Source organism: Orcinus orca, chromosome 5, assembly GCF_937001465.1.
Source record: "Orcinus orca chromosome 5, mOrcOrc1.1, whole genome shotgun sequence".
Lineage (NCBI taxonomy): Eukaryota > Metazoa > Chordata > Mammalia > Artiodactyla > Delphinidae > Orcinus > Orcinus orca.
The window spans coordinates 118722235-118741139 of NC_064563.1; the positions used below are offsets into that span (position 1 = coordinate 118722235).

Consider the following 18905-nt stretch of genomic DNA (forward strand, 5'->3'; position numbering starts at 1 on the left):
GAGGAACTCGGGTTAAATCACTATGTTGAAATAAGTGTTGCACGGAGGTCCAAGAAATGTATTACAGGAAAAGATCGGGAAAAGTAATGTCAACTCTAACTAGAACACAGTGAGAGGCTTCCCCAAAAAAGGTAGCATTTAAATTGAGTTGTAAAGAATGAAAATAATATGTCAACAGAAGGAGAAAGACATTCAGAATGAAGAAATAGCATGAGCAAAAGGACAGAGAAATGACAATATATGTATAAAACATTTCATAATCAGGGAGGAAGTTAACGTGGCAGGTGAGGGTAAAAAGCAGTCTTATAGCCGGAGACAAAAGGGCTTAAAATACCATGCTAAGGAGTGTGACTTTTATTCCATATGGCTAACTGATTTTGAGGGAGCAGTGATATGACCATCTGTGTATTAGAAAGGTTCTTTTGGTCTGTACAGTAAAAGATAGATAGTGATGGAGGCAAAAAAGACAGGTGAGAGTTACTTCTATATCCCAGAGAACAATAAAAAGAACCTGACCTTGAAACATTTAAGGTAGAAAAAAGAAGGAAGATATAAGTTATACAGTAAAATAAACACTTGACAGAATTTGGTATTCCATACAGTAAGGAAGAGTGACAGGTACCAATAACTTTCCTGTGGCTACAATGAAAATGGGGCCATTAAAAGTTAGAAGAAATAGGAAGAGAAGGACCTGTTTGGTATTTTAAGATGAAAATTTTGCATAATGTACTGTTTTGAATATTTTAATTTATGAAGTGTCAGAAGCCATTATTTGTGGAAAGGTCCTACCAGCTGCCGCAAATAATTCTAAAGGAGACGGCTGAGAGAACTCTGTCTGGAGACATAATGATAATCTACATACGAGCTTTTAAAAGCTCTTACAATTTTCCAACCAATCACCCAATATTGGCACATTTCTGTTCAATAAACAGAAGTAATATTTACTCATCAATGTTATTCCAGTTAACTTTCAATATTAATTTAAAATTTCTATTTGAATTTAATAAAGGGAATTTAATTTGGTAGTGAATGAACCTTTTCTGAAGAGGATTAACTTTTAAAGGTTGCTGATTACCATTTGTTAGCTCATCAGATGCAAGAAGGAACTTATACATTACAAGTGCTAGGTACCTAAAGCAAGAGTAATTTACACTACACAGGTCAAAATTTTAAGAAAAGAACTAAAGAGACCCAAAGCATTTAAATATGGACAGAAAACCACAACCTGCATCACAGTAATAAAGAAGGTTATATATTGTAAGTACTGAGGCCCTAACACAAATGAGGAATTTATAGAATATAAAAAGTAAGAATTACTTTAAAAAGTAATAAATAAGATCCCAAGTACTTAAATATGAATAACTAATCATAGCTTGCAAATCAGTAGCATATTCCCAAATGTAAAAGTCTGGACACAAAGCCATAGAAACTGATACTAAAATGCACCAAGAGTTGTATGTCACTTTTCATGTAACAGACATACGGTAGCCACAATCCTCTTGTTTGGATACCTTCCTTGCTCTTCTCTAATCTTCCATATGCAATCATCTACATTCTCCCTAATGCCAAAGTTGTTCTATTATTAAAACTAAGCAAGTTAACTGTCCATGTTTTTAGAGTGCTATTTTCTACATCAAAAAGTTCTCTGCCTTATTAGGCAGTTTGGCCTGAATAAGGCCTGAACAGGACCTGAAACACACTAACACTTATTAAATAAAATATAAAATAATAGACTAATAAGAAAATTAGATGCAAAACATCTAAACTATTTAGCAATAAGATTTAGAATCTAACATGTCCAATAGCACTCAGAGAATTTTACTCATTTATGACTATAACATATGTAAACTATCCTAGTGCTGTTGCATTTGGATATTCTTGTAGTAGCTTTACTCCGCTGTTATAAAAAATTCAAAAGAATATCTACAACCTAAATGTAAGAGGTAAAATTATCAAACAATTAAAAGAAATTACAGGAGCATATTTTTATGATCTTGAGTTAGTCAAAACCTTCATGAATATGACACCAAAATCACATGCAACAAATATATTTGTTCTTGAAAAACACATTACAAAAGGAAAAACCACCCACAGAATCAGAAAAAAATTGCAAATCATATATCTGATAGAGGACTTATATCTAGAACATATAAAGAACGCTTACAACTAAATAAAAGTACAAATAACCGAATTTAAAAATGGGCCAAGGATTTGAATAGACATTTATCCAAAAAAGTTAGACAAAGGGTCAGTAAGCACATGAAAAGATTCTCAACATCATTAGCTATCAGGACAATGCAAATCAAGACCACGAGATATACTTCACATCCACTAGGATGGCAATAATCCAAAAAGTGTAAAATAACAAGTATTGTCTGAGACGTTGAGAAATTGAGAGCCTCATACATTGCTGGTGGGAATGTAAACTGGTACAGCCACTTTGGAAAACTATCTGGAGTTCCTCAAAAAGTTTTGGAATTAACATATGACCCAGCGATTCCACTGCCTGGTATATACCCAAGAGGAATGAAATCTTATGTCCCCACAAAAACTGTAACATTGATAGCAATATTATTCATAATAATTTTTTTTAATGGAAAGAACCCAAATGTCCATTAACTGATGAATGCATAAATGAACGTTATATATCCACATAATGGAATATTATTCAGCAATAAAAACGAATGAAGCACCGATACACACTATAACATAAGTGAACACTGAAAATATTATGCCAAGTGAAAGAAGCCAGTCACAACATGATTCCACTTACATAGAAACGTCCAGAATAGTTAAAGTCATAGACCAAAAAATAGATTTTCAGTTGTCTAGGGTAGGTAATGGGGGTGAGAGGTGAAGGGGGACTGGAGAATCTTTTGGGGGTGATGAAAATATTCTAAAATTATTTATGGTGATGGTTGTACAACTCCATGAAAATAATAAAAACTATTATATTGTACACTTTACATGAGTAAAGTATGTATGAATTAATGTCAATAAAGTCGTTTTTTAAAAGTCATAAGTAAAGGCACTGTGAACAAATTTAATACAAGGCATTGTAACAATTCATGTTCATTCTGACCAATAGTTAGGTTATTTTCCTCATTCATAGTTTTAAGTTTAAATGTAATCATCAGGCCAGCAATGGCCAATAGGGCATAAAATAAAGTTAAAAGGTTGTACCAGTCAGATAGATGATTGATAGTCATATAGGTAGGTAGACAGATAGATAGAATGATATGGAGATATGCAAAAACATAGCTGCAATCTAAATTTTAAGATGTTATTAAAAGTGAGGGAATTAATTTTGAACTCCCTTAAATTCAGACATTACACAACTATAGCAGTGACCCTTAAGATGGGTAAGCCTTAGAGAGGTTCGTGAATTCTTTGAAATTGTGTATAAAACTGGGTATTCTTGTGTGGACAGGAGGAAGTAGTAGCAAGAGGGGCTACAGATTTCATCAAATTTCCAAAGAGGTCTGGGGCTTTAAAATTATGAAGGGCCACTAAAGTACTAGTATCAAAGCAACCCCATTATTTGGTTAAAAAACAAAACCAAAAAGATAGCTGAGTTGTCAGCCAAAGTCACTGGGGATTCAAAACCCAACAGTAGAGGGGGCTGTTCATCACATGAAAAGACAGGAAACAGTTTAACTTCAAAAGCTTTGATATCCAAGGGCAAATAAGAAATACAGGGTCCCCAGCCCAACCCCAGACCTACAGAATCAGAATCCGCATCTTAACAAGATTCCCTGGCAATGCATATGTGCATTAAAGTTTGAGAAGCACTGCTTTAAACAGTTTTAGTATAACCTTGAGCTAAGGATGGTTTAACATTTTTAGCATGTTGTTAAAAAAAGAGGAGGAAGAAGAATAAAAGAAGCAGAAGGTGAAGGAAGAATGAGACTGTATATTGTCCACAAAGCTTGAAATACTGTAATCTGATCCTCTGCAGAAAAAGTCTGCCAATCCTGCTTTAGGGCACCTGTTTATCAATTTCCATTAATAACTTTAGTTTATTTGTTTATTTTTTTATATAGGACCACAGAACTTTTTTCTCCAGATTTCAGATGAAAAAATATGTCAACAGCAGGAAAATAATATTTTGCTCATGTAATGGGAAATATTCAGGATCTCTATTTGGTCAGATGCGCTAAGCACTGTATCAGAATTACTATCTGCAATTCTAACTTTGCTTGCAGCTAATAGCAAGTCTGGACATCATTTTATATCTCAATTATGAATTGTGCAATAAAATAGTCAAGTTTAATCTAAAACATTTTATTCAACTGTCTTTAGCTATTATAAAGAAACAATGTAAATTAGTCATAGGGTACTATAGGTGAATATCCAAATGTTTATTTTTACTGTCCAAGAAAGTAAGCTATAAAACAGTCAAGTGATTTGTCCATAATTGAACAGCTAGTAGAGGCAGAATTAGAACTCAAGGCCTTTCATCCAAAATGTACTAGGCTTCTGAAAATGCTGGAAGCTTAAGTAAAGAATGCACACTACAATGAGACTAATTACAAAACCCCTTCTAAAATTGATTTCAATAAAATAAGTCAATTTAATGCCTCTAGTCGTAATAAAATCAGAAAACATCTTCCTTGTTTTTTCAAGTGTGATTCTTAAAGTACCGGCATCAAAATCACCTGGGATATTTTTTTTAATGAAGATTCTTGGTTCCGCATTGAACAGAATGCATCAGAAGTTACAAGTGGAAGGATCTAAGAAGCTGCAGTTATAGCATGCCTACCAGGAGAAGGGCATGCACTTATATCTGGCTAGATGTAAGCATGCCACAGAAATACCAAATTAGTGAGCTGAATGAAGATGCATCTTTGAATAATGTTCTAAGCACCCAAATTTACATAATGGATTATTTCCGCTTCTCAGAGACTCTCAAACAATGATTTTGTAATGATTTTAGTAAAATATTTAATAAAAAACAAATTGAATGGTTTATTAGTGCTTGAAACTTTAAAGAATTGGAGGTGAAGTATAAAATCATAATTTGTGAATATATTTAAATTTAGTTTTATTTAGTCAATAACCACTCATTTGCAGTGAGTGCTACAGAACTGTTGTTTTCAGAAGTGATTTCAATTACATAATATAATAAAGGAGGATAAAGCACTGAGAACACCTGTTGATTTCATTTCACATATTGGAAAGTAAATTTCTTCTGTCTCCTTATTCAGTTGGAATATAATATTTCCTTGGACTAAGCTTTATTTTTCATTCACATACTAGATAGCATATCTAGCTAAGCAACACATTTCAAACTTCTCTGAATTTTCCCTCCAGCAAAATTTCTATGCAGTGTCTGTTTTTCTTTTTCTTAAAAACGTACATAATATACATTGTGTCCTAGTTCATAATAAATATGTTTGTTTTAACAAAATATTTTCCAAAAAATTTAGTAAAATAAAGCCAGCGAGATATTCTATGATTACTCCAGATCTGAGTGTGATCAGAGATTCTTCCTGAAGTTATCCCTCCCCCAGTTCGAGAGGTACCTAGTGCAACATGAAAAAGTGAAGGCTGGATGACCCATCACAAAAAAGAGGTGGTGTGGTAGGAATAAAGGAATGGGTTACTGACCAGCAAATATTTATGCCTCACTTTTACCAGGTACAAATCAGAACACCAATATCTCAAGAGTTGGTTTAGATGATTAAAAGAAATCATATATATAGATCACCAGGACATGTGGTAAGCATCCAGTGTACCTGATATTTCCCGTCTATAATCTGTTACAAATATTCTTTCCAGGGCTTCCCTGGTGGCGCAGTGGTTGAGAGTCCGCCTGCTGATGCAGGGGATGCGGGTTCATGCCCCGGTCCGGGAAGATCCCACATGCCGCGGAGCGGCTGGGCCCATGAGCCATGGCCGCTGAGCCTGTACATCCAGAGCCTGTGCTCCGCAACGGGAGAGGCCACAACAGAGAGAGGCCCGCGTACCGCAAAAAAAAAAAAAAATATATATATATATATATATATATATATATATATATATATATATATTCTTTCCAAAATTTGCCCCTTAAAACGAATCACACTGACAAGTTTCTCCTTTTTGAGGTCATTCTTGTATTAATTTTTTCTGCATGGTAAATTTTAGCTAGACCATGCTGATTGCTTTACACTAGATTTCAAAAGGATTAAAGCCGTTACTGCTCTCTATTTTACCAGAATAAATCCTATTCAAAATTTCTCCATAGAAAGAAACATATCTCAGTGCCACTACTAATGCTGCCCACATTTATTAGTAGCTAATGTAATCTGTAATGCAATGGAGTTAATTAATAACTCCATCAAGTCTGTCCTTAGAACTGTTCCATCCTTGAATTCTTCATAATGATTAAGTTCCAGTGTACTTCCCTTATCAGAGGGGGAAATAGAAGAGGGATACAAGAAACTTCTTTTTCCTAGGAGTCCTATGATGCGATAAGATGTGGTGAGAAAGCTAATGTTTGGAAAACACAAAGACTGTTTTATCCATTTGAACCTTACTGAAATTCTCTCAGGAGATGATCTAATTTAGCAATGAACTAAATACATTTATAAGATTCTCATTTCTTCTGGAAGCACAGCAGTGTTAAAAATAAGTTTAAATTAGAGAGGACATCAAAATTAAATTGAGGCCTGAAATACTATTTATTTATACAAAAATTCTAAATGGCTTTTTTTTTAGATTCTTTTCCCATGTAGGCCATTGCTGAGTACTGAGTAGAGTTCACTGTGCTATACAGCAGGCTCTTATTAGTTATCTATTGTATACATAGTAGTGTATATATGTCAGTCGCAATCTCCCAATTTATCCACTCCCCATCCCCTAGTGATCATAAGATTGTTTTCTACATCTGTGACTCTACTTCTGTTTTGTAAATAAATTCATCTGTACCCTATTTTTAGATTCCACATATAAGCAATATCATATGACATTTGTATTTCTGTGTCTGACTTACTCCACTCAGTATGATAATCTCTAGGTCTATCCACATCTCTACAAATGACCCAATTTCGTTTCTTTTTATGACTTAGTAATATTCCATTATATCTATGTACCGCATCTTCTTTATCTATTCGTCTGTTGATGAACATTTAGGTTGCCTCTATGTCTTGGCTATTGTAGTGTTGCAATGAACATTGGGGTGCATGTATCTTTTTGAATTATGGTTTACTCTGGGTTATGCCCAGGAGTAGGACCGTTGGGTTATACGGTAGTTCTATTTTTTGTTTTTTAAGGAATGTCCATACTGTTCTCCATAGTGGCTATACCAATTTACATTCCCACCAAGAGTGTAGGAGGGTTCCCTTTTCTCCACACCATCTCCAGAATTTATTGTTTGTAGATTTTTTGATGATGGCCATTCTGACTGGTGTGAGGTGATATCTCACTGCAGTTTTGATTTGCATTTCTGTAATAATCAGTGATGTTGAGCATCTTTCATGTGCTTTTTGGCCAACTGTATGGCTTCTTTGGAGAAACATCTATTTAGATCTTCTGCCCATTTTTGATTTTTTTTTTTTTTTGATATTGAGCTGCATGAGCTATTTGTATATTTTGGAGATTAATCCTTATTTTGGTGCTAACTGGCTTTTTAATGTCATAAAACTAAAGGGTGTGAAAGGAAAATGACAAAGATTAAAGGCATTTCTTGTCAAACTTGGCAGCCTTAATTCTGTAAGTTTCAGTTGTACAATATGGCATCTAGTATCGTCCCTATGTATACAGTCTTCCAGGTCCAACAGGCAAAACATTGAGCTACGAGAGACCCTCTTGTCCCAAACCCCATTTTAGAGTTGAGAAGGAGAAAGAAAAAGAGAAGCAAATAATTGAAGTTTCTTTCCCCAAAGCTGAGACTAGAACACTTTGCCTTCGCTGGGAGTCCATTTCCAGGATAACTTTTTCTTCTCTGTCTCTCCTCCTTCTTACCCATATTTTGGGTAAGTCTAAAATAGAAAGTCCCAAGTACTAGATTTCAGTTATTGGGTTTTTTTGTTTGTTTTGGTTTGGCTTCTTTTTTCCTTGGGCATTGTTTGTTAGGTATGTGACCTTAAGCAAGTTACCTAAACTTCCTCATGGTACCATTTCTTCATCCCCAAACTGAGGCAACTAGAAGAGTAAGTTGCTACAGGTTCATCGTTTTATAACATGATACACTTTTTATGGCTGTCACATCATAATGGACATAGCCATAGGAAAAGATAATAGGGAGCAAGTTAAATTTATTACCACAGAGCAAATTTTTAAAGATATACACTATAGATTAATGTTCATACTTTTAATATAAGTAGAGATTAGGAAGGTTTGCCCTTGATAGGTCTTATGTCTACTATCAAAAAGCAGTGGTTGCCAAAATACCTTCTTAGAGCACCCTCCAAAGGTTAACAATGATTTAAAAGCTTTTGTTTAAAAAGCAGCTCGTGTAACTTAGAATTTATTCTTAAATTCTAAATTAAGAATTTATTCTTAAATTTATTGTTAAATTTACTTACATTGCCAATAAATACATGGTGCTACAAATCATTTAAACCAAACACCAACCGGTAAAACATAGATACTTATCTTAAAAGTAAATTGTTTATTTAAAATATAAACAATCAATTATTTATAATATAATCTTAGTCAAAGATATTTAAAATTTCCTTCCTTATTCAGGGTGAGTAGCTGCTATTTCAGGATAAGGTAACTAAGGCAGCTTTCATAAAACTTTTCTCTGAATTTCACAACTGTATTTCAGGTCTTTATCAGTGTATCCTTAGCAGAAATTACTGAAAATATTGAAAGTGGAACACATTTTCCCTCTTTGTTTCCCCACCACCTCATGTTATTCAGTGCCCTTGTTACATAAGTTTTTAATTGCTTAACATAGTAATTCATTTTCTGGCTGCCTATATCCAATGCAGTGAGCCACTGACCTCTTGTGAGCAGGTGGGCCTAGGTCACAGAACACCAGACGGAACACATCCAGACGGAAGGCAGGACTGGTTTGGGCAAGTTAAAACCAGTCGCAGAAAGCAATCAAAAACAGGGGTTAAACACATGAGAATATCTGTATAAAACTGAAGAGAAATTTCGAAACCACCAGTCTCTAAGTTTCCAGTAAGTTTTTAGTAGTGATTTACTCCTGAGAAATAAAAAATTAATTTCCTACTTTATAAATTCATTTTCCAACAATTCAGTGCGGAGCCAACGTATTAACCTGGACACTCATCCAAAACTATTTCAAATCAATTTGCTTCATCTTACCATGGTTGAAGTCATTCTTTAAAGAGTGATTTGCCACCAAATCAGAGGTTTTCATGGGTTATGCAGATTTGCCTTACGGTGACAAAAACAATCTCTATTCCAGGAAGATATCTTTGAAATTTAGCTTCTTACTGTCGTATTTATAATATTTTGATGTGGTTTTAAAATTGCATTTGGCTTTGCAAAAGATGATGCAATGAAACAATCTCCAACCTCATTCAATTGTTTAATAATGTTTAATTTTCTAAAAACTATCAATATTTATTTGGTGGAGACTATGAATGGGTTTCCAGAAAAGGGCATTCTCCTTACATAAACTCCTAATGGACTGATAACATTTTGGCTTTCTATTCTACTTCCTAAGCAATATATTCTGAAAATGCTGTGGCAGTAGCATTAATCTTAGTAACTGCAGAGTCAAAGGTCCCAGGGTCAGTGTCAGAAAACACCATTCCTACTAGCACTGATACTTTACACCTGTGCTAATAAGCTCTGTTAAATATTTAGTTTCTGATAAATTTGCCTAAAACTCGACATATTTTCCGCTAATCTGAAATGTTTTATTATAAATTTAAATTGAGATTCAATAACCCTAGTTAAAATTGCAAACGTCATTTACTATATAGTAACTAAGGCTTTTTTAAACAGAACTGAGAATGTTAATACAATCCAGAAACTTTCTTTAAAGAATAATGGCTAAGTCATTACCCCCAAAATTATAGCTGTCATAAGCCAAATGTATTAGCTGCATCGTCTACAAGTCATACACACAATGACTGGTTTTAGACTTGTTCATTTCCAACGGACATCCAACTGCAATTTGGTCTAACATATGAAATCGCATTGCGTTACACCATTATCTTTTTAAATATGGTTCTTAAACCAGGGATTACCTTATGTGGAATAGAGGTAAAACATGGAATAGAGGATGACATCTCAGATATTGGGGGTAAAATTTTGTTTGCATGCACGTTTTTAAGAAATAACAAAGCAGATCTTTGACAGCTGATACAGATTTTCTGTCTTTAAGAAGACTCTGACTTGCAATTGCTCTTGTCCAAGTGTGAGACAGGAGTATGAAATCAGGCAAGTTTCCTACCCTCTCCACACTTTGGTTTCCATATCTATAAAACATAGCAGTACCAACCTAATATTGTTGTGAAGACTACATGAGATTTTTCCATGTGCTGAGCACACAGTAAGCACTCAGTGAATGTTCACTACTATTAGTGTTACTATAATGTATAATTCTTTTATTAGTATAACCTCTATCACTATACTCAAAGGAATTTGTGATCCCATAAAGCTAAAGACTACCATCTATAAAATATAGTCGGGTCTTCCCTGGTGGCGCAGTGGTTGAGAGTCCGCCTGCCGATGCAGGGGATGCGGGTTCGTGCCCTGGTCCGGGAAGATCCCACATGCTGCAGAGCAGCTTGGGCCCGTGAGCCATGGCCGCTGAGCCTATGCTCCGCAACGGGAGAGGCCACAACAGTGAGAGGCCCACGTACCGCAAAAAAAAAAAAAAAATACAGTTTCTGCCTATCTCTCTATTGTGATTTTCTACTACTGCCTGTTCTTACCTACCAAATCAAAGGTCATTCTGAATAATATACCTTACCTACATTTCCCTAAAGCCTCCATGTTTTCAACAACGCTGCACCTTAGGTTTGTCACATACACTATCAAGTTCTAAAGATGAAAATATTAGGTGCTCAATCAATATTATATATAAATGCATGAATAAATATATCACTTTTGCTATTCTTTCCGTGGAGCTATAGCAACTAAAGAATACTTCTACTGTAGTTCATGATAAATTGGATGTGTGAGACTTTAGTACCAGGCATTACTGTCTAGGCATGCTGAAGAAATTACCTACAAATTATATTCATTGGAATTTAATCAAATATCAATGTTTAATAATTCTTTGTGTGTCCTTAAATATTTTATTGAAATAGGTTATACCAATACTGATGATTTTTCTTTATGTAAATCTTGAAACCACTGCGTGATTAATACATGGGAAGGATCTATTTTTTGGTGACTTTTCCATTATAAATTTAACAAGAATTAAGGACTATCAAAAGAATCTTTTCGAGGGCACAATAACATGACTGAAGTTAAATGAAAAACAGGAATGGGAGTATTATCAGAACACTGTCTGAAATTAACCCTTATCAGTAGTTTAAAGCGGTGGTGATAAAACCATTTTCTCACTTTTAAAGTAACATATTTCTTCCTTGAAGTCTCTAAATTACAGTTCTGCGAAATTATGTATCCTTAAAATAAGGCTAAGATCTCTTGCGATTAAAAAATAAAATAAAAAGACAAGTCAAAGGTGGGTACAGCAATCCCAAAGATGAAAAGATTTTCTCTTGCATAGTAGAAACAGCCATATTGTATTTAGTTTTTCTTAATGTTGTACAATGGACTGATGTTGTACAATGTTGTAATTCTTTTTCTGAAGCCTATACCTTGGAGAGTAAAGGAGGTTTATAAAGGTATCTGAATACAACTGATACTTATTGCTTTGTCTTTGACGATCAAGCTCAGAGTGAATGAGCTTTCACAGTTGACCAAACCGAATGGAAGTGACAGCATCACATTTCTGTGGAGGTATTTGCAATATAGGCACCTAAGTTCACTGTTGAAGTGTTTATTCCACTACAAACACCTTGAACAAGATTTTGATCCAGAAGAGGTTGAAAAAGAAGCCATGTTTAATCAGTTGCAAACAGTTCTTAGGCTTGGAATTGAATGTTTTCAAATCTTTAGCACGCTGTCGAAAAATTTCAAAGTTGCCATTTTGTCCTTCGCTTTATGCATTGCATTAAAATAATAAATAAATAAATGTAAATCTAAATTAGTCTCTAAGAAAAAAAGATTGACTTAGTAAATCACAATGATTCTGATATAACTTCTGTCGTAAGGCGTACAAATGGTTAGTTACATTTAGACTGAAAATCAGAGTAGCTTTAGTCTAGCAGATAAAGAATATGAGTTACCTTAATTATCAGGATACTTTTCACTTGGGGATCTACTTTCTCTTCATTTTTGTTTATTTATGCTATCTGTTGATGCCTTTAAAAAATGAGTGATTTAATAAAACTTTAAATTTCCTTTCAAGGGATGTCTTCTGTTTCAGAGTGAAATGACCACCAGATAACATCATTGCTGCAACAGGAATACTGAGTGTAGTTTTCAGTTAAAAGAGCTTGTCTGCATAGAGAAAAACGAGCTTGTTTTTCTGCTGGATGGAGAAAAGCAGCAAATGGGAGTGCTATAAATATTTTTAAATGATCTTTTTCTGCTTGAATTATGTTTCACTAAAATACATCAGAGACTCAATTCCTTGGGTCTCTCAAAAAACGGCTGCAGTTTCTAGAGAACTTATGAAAAGTGTTATTTTCCACTCATTTCATTTACTTTGAAGCCTTATCAGATGAGGGATCAAATGAAACCGATCATCCCCAGGTTTTCCCAGGTTATTACCATAAGGACATGGAATTAACCTCCATCCAGCCACTCTCAAAATGCAATGCTTTCTTGTCGCAAAGCAAAAGAAGTGGAACACAAAGAATTATTCTGGATTATGTTGAAGGGAAGGAAAGACAGGCAGAGGAATAAAAAAGTATAGAGTTATAGTAATTGTGAAAGACAAGAATAACAATAGCTTAGAATAGGGTGGTTATTTTTTTAAATGTAGGAAGTTGCTTTTACAGTCAAGTACTCAATACATCAAACTCTGACAAGTTGGATTTTATAAAAAAGCAGCAACTGAAAATCTGGAAGAAAATGAAAGGTGTATGAATTTTAAAAGAGTATAATGATGTTTGCTTAATATTCCAGGTAGGTATACTACTTTCAAAAGAGGCAATAATAACTGTATTGGGTTTTTTTTTGTATGAGATATACAAACTGTTGTTGACATTTAAAAAATAAAGAACACTGTTACTGGGTACTTTTGTTATCAATTTCTATCACTAGGGAGAAAAAATCTTTGAGTTACATGTAAAATACTGAACTAGAAGTTTGAATTAAGTCAAATAATTTCTGACTCAATAGTTAAGGAGTCCTAAGACCTCAGCTCTTCTCTTCTGTGTATGGGGACTCATTCCCTCTCACTGTGTCAGGTATCGTTTCTATGACAACAAGAGCCAAATCTCTAGTTTAGTATCTCCAGTTAAGGAAAGCTCTAGGCTTGTTTCAGGTGCCTGCGGAATGCTCATTCATAACCTCAAATTCTGTGTCTCTCAAAATGGATCCCTCGCCTCTCTCCTGTCCCATACCTCATCCTTCTCTTCTTCCTGACATACTTCCATCTTTCTTCAGGTCCCTAATACTAAAAGTCTTAGTTGTAGGGTTTAACCCCTCAATCTCTTTCATATCCACTTAGGCATAGATTCCTGTGGATTCTTCCTTCTTTCTCTCCCTTTATGTCTACTGCTCACTTCCATCCCTCTCTAGGCTCAATTTCACAATATCATTATTCCAAAAGCCTCAGAGTTTCTCAGTTCCAAGTACATTCTTATTCTTTTCCCTCATCATTCTATACCTAGAAAAATATATTCGGATTTTAGAGAGCTAGGTGTAACTTTCCTTTAAGCAAACAAAGAAGTAGGTTAGCCAGCTAAATCTTTTCAAACTTGCACAGAGTGCTCTAAATTCTTTTCACTCCCTTGGCCAGTAAAACTCCATCTATTCAGCCAGCTGAGTTACAAATTGCACTCTTCTAAGTCCAGCTTATGCAGCCAGGATTAAGCAAATTGCCTTGTGAGTTCTACGATGAAGCACAAAACTCTGAACTGTCATGCCAAGGCTCGGCATTTATTTGGACAGCATTTACTCATGCTGCCACGATGTCTTTGCAACACTGATTTATAGTCAAAGGTGCCAGAACATCATTTACTGTATTAAAGCTTGGCTGTGTTTCTCCATTTTCTGAGTTCACTGCACATTTGAAAAAAATATGTTGACTGCAGGGGAAAAAATGAGATGCAGAACCCTTACTTACTGAGGTAGCTTATACCTGATAAATGTATCTAAACTGCCCACACTGAAATCAGGCCTATAGAACAGCTTCGTCACGTGAATCCTGAAATGATGATGCAGGCATTGATAAAATCAGGCTGATTTTTTTTCTATTTTACTTATGAGTACCTTTAAATATAAAATAAAGAAATACCACCTAGTAAATAAGCACCTTAATTTAATTTCTAAACATTCCCTGTGAGATAATTAGCAAAAAAATAAGAAAAAAAAAAAGACTGTAGTAGCTTCAATGTAGTTAACACGCATTCACCAACCTCACTATTTATATGTCTACTACGTGAAGTTTGAACTCAAATGTACAAAAACAATTCACAGTGAAAATACACCCACTGTCTAAAGTCTATCAACAATCAGGAAATGGAGGAGGTTGTATATCTGTTGTCATTAGTTTACAACCAAGTGATTTCTTTAATTATCCTCAATGGGCTCAACAAGGTATTAAACACCCAATGATCAGTCACGGAAACAAAGGCATGAATAAGAGCACAATGTCTGACTTTGCCAGGCTCAATGAGCACCACCTTGATGTACTGATGGTTCTTAATGAAGACAACCGCCACCAATTAGACAACTGACAATTAGCTTGAAAACTAAAGTGTCAAAACAGGAACAAGGGACTGACCCCTGAATACTAAATTATTTTTAGGTGGCATTTAATCAGTCTCACAACAGCAAAAGACAGATTTTAGGGGTTGCTCTTTACTACAACGAGGAATTCTGCTTTACACTTTACATTTTGCAGGTTTACATGTTAGCTTTTTTTTCACTCTTCTAAATTTTGCTGGAATCTAGCTTGATACACTATTTCATTATGATTAACTTGTATCAATGAACATACAATTAGAAAGATGGGCCACAAACAATATTTAAACATAGGATCTAAGCAGATAGTTCATAGATTCTGGATTTAGACAGGCCTCAGGTTTAGTTCTGGCTCCTAGAGGGCAGGTTATTTCTTAAGTAGAAGATACGAGCGTCACATTATTTAGCCAATATTTAGAGTGACTAAAGCTATTTTAGTACCGAGGTCCATCCAATAAGGATTGAGGAGAAGCCCCAGGTCAGCCTGGGGGAGGAGTGGCCATTTTTGTAAATATATCATATAAATAGGAGACACATAGGAAATATATATCATATCCATATACACACACACACACACACACACACACACACACACACATATATATATCCATACATATATCTTATTCCCACATCAAGAGTATTGCCTGAAGAGATCATTGCCCACAGAATTTTCTTCAAAAAACCAAAACTTTTCAAACACTTAACACACTTTTACACAAGCCACTGCCTTCCCCCACATAAAAAAAGAAAGTCTTTCTGTTTGTACACCAGCCGGCATCCCACATTTGCCTGTACTAGGATTATTTCTGAATGATGTGGCACAACCTTTAATGATATGCTTCTTGCATCACAGGATTCGATGTTCCACTTTTGTCCATCTCATTGCTTTAGTCTCCAGAAGTTGCATTTGCCTGATTATTATTAATACACAGGGGCATTTCTGCATGGCTGTCCTTAGAGCCCACACACTTGGGCTGCCTCAGAAGTAAGATCACCTTTGGATCTCCACTGGCTCTGTTCCCTTGGACGGGATCCAAGACAGAACTGCCTTATGCTGAATTTCACTGCTGTGGCCAGTGGTGTAATAATGAGGTTCCCACGTCAATACACCTTGGATTTTCAAGGGTCGTATTTCCAATATAAGCACAGGCATTTAAAATGATGTGTTTCTTTTAATTTCATGTCATTCAACTTTTTTCTTTCAGGATCAGGTCCAATACTATATACCAAAATGCATAACACTGTCAATAACTTGAAATTTCCCATAAACTAGCATAGAGACATCACACACACACACACACACACACACACACACACACACGCACACACACACACAGGTATAAACACAGTCACAGAATTATGGGAACAAAATTTTTCTCATTCTTCCCTTCAAGGAGGAATCTGCCACTCAACATTATGTCAAATATTTGAGTCATTAAGCAAAACATATAACTCCAATGGATATCTTATAAAAAACAGAATGTAGAATATATATAATTTTATAATCAAATTAATATAGCCACTCATTTTTAGTGGAACCGTGTCTAGTCATTAACGTAAAACTTCAAATAACTATGTATTTATGAACAGAAATATATGAGCAAAGATTTTCAAGCTTACTGCACTCCTGCCAAAGGCAGTTAGTTGTACGCATGAGGCAAAGGACATAGGTCTACCCCCAGAGTCAACTGTAGCTAGCTCAGCTGAAGAGACCTTTCCGATTCTTGGCAGAATAACAGATTCTCAAGCAGAGAGGGGATAGGGGTGAGATTTTTTCTTCTGTAAGTAACTTAATGAATGAAGTACTAATTAACATTATGGCATTGATAAATGGAGAGAGAGATTAGGGATGTACTCGATATTCAGATCTTCGCAGATGGACGGTCAAAGCCACATTAATTCCTATCTCATTGGAGCATCTGCTTCTCCCATAATCCACTGCCCCTTGGTACAAACAACACAAACTGTTGTGACTCAATTCGATTTATATCAATCTAATTTCTTTTAATCCAATTTGTATTCCAATCTACTACCTTCTAATCACTTAAATCTTCAGCCTCCATCTGGTAAATTTTCTCTCAAAATTAACCGAGCAGATGCCTCTGCGATTGTCTTCCACAGTCAAGCTAATCAGACCCTCGCAGTGGCCTATAGAACCCGCTGAATAGGTACGTGACTTGCGGTGTTGCCCTTCCAGTTACAAAATCTGTGAGGTAGGAAGACCATTTAATATGTCATTAATTGGTTCATTTGCATAACACTGCTTGGGAAGAAGCACTGGACACAAAAGCCAAGAGAAGAAAACTACAGGAAGAAAGCAAAATGCGCTCATTTCTCAAATGAGCTTTACAGTTCAATCTGTCTTCTCTTTAGGTTAACAAACATGGGGTGAGAATACTATTTAATATTGCATGGTCTAAAAAGCTACCTACCCTCTGCAGGATATGGTATTAGAGGAGTTTTGTCTAGTCATCACAAAGTCATACTGAGACCTACCTTTGGTTAACAAACATATTCTTAAAATATGCTTCTGAATTTCGGAGCTATGCACCAATTTATTCACTGGAGCATATGTCATATAAACAGTAAAGCCCCTGGCTAGCACTGACTTCCACTCCCACGGAAGTTCCACTGTGATCCATAATTAACACCACAAATTAAACATCCCCTATGAGAAAGCTGGCAGCACTACCTGTGGAATAAACATCATTCTGGAGACACAGTAATTAACAAAAATGTAAATAAATAAAAGGACCCAAGACATATAAAGACAAACACTATACTGAACTACTTTGAAGTGGAACCGTTTTTCATAGGAGACTTGGTTTCATTAATTTACAGTCATAGTTACACACACAGTGTATCTCGATAATATTTTGAAATATTTTTTTCAAATTTCAAGGTATCATAAATAGAAATACTAAAGTGTTCCATGTGCCCACATAAGGATTTATTCTCAGGAAGCCTTTCGCTATTAGAAAAACTTGAAAAACTAGCATAGAAAATCATTAAATCTATAACATAATCTTAGAGTGAAGAATTCTTGATAAGTCGGCCTCATTAACATTATGAAACAGAAAAATGTCAAAATGCCTTCATATAGCATAACATAAAGCATAAACAGTTGGATTAAACAATTGAATGTAGAATCTATTTCTATAATTTTGACTAGAGCAAGATATAAAAGGTAAGGCCTCTTGTGGCTGGGTCACTGGGTGTCCAAAATAACCAGAGAAACCCAGGTGGAGATATCAGAGGGCAACAGCATTGGATTTCTGGGAAAATGGCAGGACTGGGGAACTGGGGGCACGGTGAGAGACATTGGTCCATCTTTCGATCTCAGCATGAAGATAGTAGGTGACATGCAACCACTCAGTGAATAAAACCAAGCACTTCTGGACCTAGTTCAGTCACAGATTTGATGCTCTAAGCCTCAGTTGTTTCACCTGCAAAGCGGACTGAAAATTATGTCTGCTTTTATCCACTGTATTAAGGATGAACTGAGATCATTCATGTAAAGTACCAATTTTGAATTCTAAGGCACTATATAAATAAATGTAAGACCCCAGAGCAAGGCCATTTAAAAGCATGGACTCTGGACTCAAATTTGAGATCCACACTTAGAGTTAGGTTAACTTCAGATAAATTACTAACTTCTCAGTACTTCAATGTAAAATACTGATAATAACAGCTCCTATCCCATGTTACAAGAAAAAAAAGAATTAACGAATGTAATATGTCTAGATGAGTAGCTAGAACAAAGCATCTCATGAAAACATAAATGTCAGGTAAAGGATAAAAGCTAAGAAATTTGTCTTTCTATGGCAAGTTCTCAAGTTAATCTAGAGGTGCAGTAACAGTTCAGCAGCTGAAGGTAGTGTCTATTTTCTCAATTGCATTCTTCTTTTCAATAATAGAGGCGAACTAACTTGTAAGGATATAACTGTTTCAAGTGCTGCAATGAGGTCTATCTATAGAGTGGAAAGAAAAATATGGTTTATATT

General features: G+C 35.2%; 1 protein-coding gene across 9 annotated transcripts in view; it reads right to left on the reverse strand.

Annotated features, from left to right (window-relative positions):
- Positions 1-18905, reverse strand: part of ROBO2 (roundabout guidance receptor 2) — a 1654833-nt gene that overhangs the window by 520099 nt on the left and 1115829 nt on the right. The gene's annotated exons all lie outside the window — the stretch shown is intronic.